The 3,488-nt window shown below is 37.2% G+C and overlaps 1 pseudogene; it reads right to left on the bottom strand.

Moving 5' to 3' along the window:
* Positions 1 to 1,525: 1,525 nt before the first annotated feature.
* On the bottom strand, positions 1,526 to 2,315 carry LOC101958013 (tubulin alpha-1C chain pseudogene; annotated as a pseudogene).
* Between the last annotated feature and the right edge of the window lie 1,173 nt (positions 2,316 to 3,488).

Here is a 3,488-nt window from a genome sequence, read left to right as displayed (position 1 = left end):
GCTGTTCTAAAACTTTAAGTCAGATATCCCCTTGAGCTCTTTATTCTCAAGTTCTATTTGAAACTTTAAAAATATTCCCAAAGAAACTTATTTTTTTGCATGACATTTTAGAGAAATATGCTGTTTTATCAGAATAAAATAATATCAAACTATTTCAATAATAGTAGATAACATTGGTTAACTGTAATAAGAATAAAATGATTCAATACTTGAAAGTGGTCAGTTGTTACCACCTCTAGGAGATTAGGCTCCTTACTGAAGCATCTGCTAAGAATTTTGATTTGACCTCTTCATCATGATTCTTCTGACACCTGGCAGCAACTTTGAATGGTTTCAAGGAGGAATGAAATGGGTGGGACAGTTAGGCGTCTGAGTATGATCTTTCTGTCTGTCAACTTTGTACTTGATATTGAAGATTATCCCTTGTACTATAGATACATTCTACAATGGCTGCTTTGGTTGAAAGGAAAAAGGAAAATATCTTTGCAAGCTCTGTATCCGTTGTTCTGTTACTATGCATCAGACTCTCTAGAGGGGCTGTTAAAATTGAGATTGCTGCGTCTTACCCCTAGAAATGCTGGTAAGTATTTCTGGGGTGAGACCGGAGGCTGTGAATTTCTCACAGATTCCGAGGTGCTGCTGTACGGCTCTCTGGGATCTTCCCTTTGAGATCAACTTTTATTCTCTCATCAAAATGTCATTTTACCTTTACATCATTGTCTGCTCTTTCTCATTATTCCTCTCCTGATGAGCACATTTTTCTGCTTGAGGGACTTGGGCTTCCGTTGCACACAGTCAACAGTAGGCACTGAACTTATCCAAGACGGGGAGGAGTTATGTGGAAGTTAGAAGAATACTTTTCTCAGACAGGCTCACAGTTCCAACTTGACCTCCTTTCTACTCGGCTGGTACATCTTCTCTTGCTAGTCATCATTGTTTTGATTGCCCTCTATTCTTAACTCACAATCTAATACTTTCTAGCTCATTTTCTCCTATTGTTCACTGCTACTTTTTATGGGGTTTCTCTGCCTGACTTGATTATGAACTCTTTGAAAGTAAAAGAACTTGTCATGTATCTTCTGTCTCAGCACAGTTCTCAGCAAGTAGATGTTGCTTTCTCTACAAGTTCCAAATGACTGTTAAAATTCTTCTTATATATATTTTAATGATATCAACTAAGGTGCAAACAAAATTTATGGAAATTAGAATATATCATGTGTATGGGGTACCAGATTTGATAAATAAAAACATAGGTCTTCAAGCAAGTTAAGTTTGAAATTTAGATAAAGAAACAAACTAAAAATTAATATGTTTCCTATGTAGTATTTCACTTTTCTAAATGTTGTATGGGATATACTTACACTAAAAATCGCTTTGTTTTTATGAAATTCAAACTTAGTTTAACATACTGGTTTATCTGTCAACCTTCGTGGGTTTTATAACTTGATTTTCAAAACTCTCTTAACTATTTTTTTAATTTAAAATGGAAATATATTTATTGATAGTTTAGAGCTAAAACAGAAAATTAATTACAAAGAAAGACAAATCCAAGACAATGGAGTGTGAAATTGCAGCAGAAATGGTAATACTTTTCACCCTCTTCCTCTCTGTCAGCACTACCTGCTCCAGCCTCTTTATAATCTTTCTCTTGGGCAGCCATGTCTTTGCAGGCCTGAGCAAACTCTCTTTTCTCCATCCCTTCACCCATGTGCCAGTGAACAAGGGCACATTTGGCATACATCAGGTCAAACTTGTAATTCAGGTGAGCCCAAGCCTCAGCAGCAGCTGAGGGGTTGTTAAATGTGCCCACAGCGTGCTGTACTTTAGCCAGGCCTCTACCAGGAATCAGTGGGAGGCTGCCAAACTTGAAGCCAGAGGTGCACCAATCCACAATCTGGATAGTATGCTTGGTCATGATGTGGCAATGGCAGGTCCACGTCACCAGGATACAACAGCTATCAAACCATGTATTTACCATAGGGAGGAACACATTTCACCATCTGGTTGGAGGATTCAAAGCAAGCATTGGTGATTTCTGCTATAGAAAGCTGTTCATGGTAGGCTCCCTCAGCAGAGATGACAGGTACATATGTGGCCAGAGAGAAGTGGATGCAGGGATAGAGCACCAGGTTGGTCTAGAATTTCAGGTCAACATTTAGGGCCCCATCAAGTCTGAGGGAAGCAGTGATGGAAGACAGAATCTGACGAATGAGGTTGTTAAGTTTAGTGCAGGTTGGGCGCTCAATGTCAAGGTTTCTGAAAAATATGTCACAAGTGGCCTCAAGGTCGACCATGAAGGCACAATTAGAGTGCTCCAGGGTACAAATCCTCCTCCTTGAAATATTCCCATTTTTATATCTCACCATCTTTTAGCAGCATGCCTATGGAAAAAACACCTAATCTCTCTGATTTTATTTGGCATATCTGATGAATGGAGATGATGTATAAAATTGCCCAAGCAGGTAAATCATAATTTCTCCAGTAAATCTTTTCATTATTGTAAATAGTGCTTAGTGTGTCAATATACATATGGTGACCATTAATATCTTTGTGATTGGTCATTGAGGAGAAGTCCAGGGTATTATATTTTAAAATATATATATACATATATATGTATAGATATACACACACATATATCTACACACACACACACACACACACACACACACACCACAAAGTTTATGGTAAATACACAAGGCATATTTCTGCCTTCTAGAAGCTTAACAAATTGGTAAGCTTTGGGATGTACTAAATCTAGTTTTTTAAAAAATGTTAACAATTTTATGGCTCCTTCCCCATTGGTCTCATAGTTAGAAGCCAAGTCTTTTGATAAGAAAGAGACAATGAAAAGCTAGACCTTGGGTATTTCCTTGCATTAGGTTCTCTGTGATCAAACACACCCCCTAAACACATGCACCTGCGCATGTAAACACACACACACACACACACACACACACACACACACACACACTTTTTTTTTTGTTTTCCTACCATGTAATCACTGTTTCTCAAATTGTTTTCTGAGGTTAATTGCCTTGCCCATATATTTGAGCTAGCTGCTCTCATTGGCAAAGAATGAGGAATCTAACCATAAGGTGGTTGTTGAGACTTTTGATTTCTCTAAATTTAATATTACTCAAGAAATGTTCTGATGCAAAATATATATATATATATATATATATATATATATATATATATATTAGTTAAAAGATATCTTCTAGTCATGCTTCATGAAATTGGAATTTAGAAATCAAATGCCTGGGAGGAAACCAGGAATACTGACATAATTAATACTGAGGCACCAGAGGCAAATTTTCTGTCCATCACTGTTTTCCCAAGGCAGTTTCTGTTCCAGAAAATACGGACAATTGTCAGGTTAAAGCATAAGAAGGTAATAAAATACAGAAAGGTCCACATCTTCAGCCAGTTACATATGTCTCAATGCCTAAATTCTGACCTAGGTTTCTTTCAGTTTCTGAACAACACAT

Source organism: Ictidomys tridecemlineatus, chromosome 12 (genome assembly GCF_052094955.1).
Source record: "Ictidomys tridecemlineatus isolate mIctTri1 chromosome 12, mIctTri1.hap1, whole genome shotgun sequence".
Taxonomy (NCBI): Eukaryota; Metazoa; Chordata; class Mammalia; order Rodentia; family Sciuridae; genus Ictidomys; species Ictidomys tridecemlineatus.
Note: the sequence above shows the minus strand (reverse complement) of the source record. Positions and strands in the feature narration are given on the sequence as shown.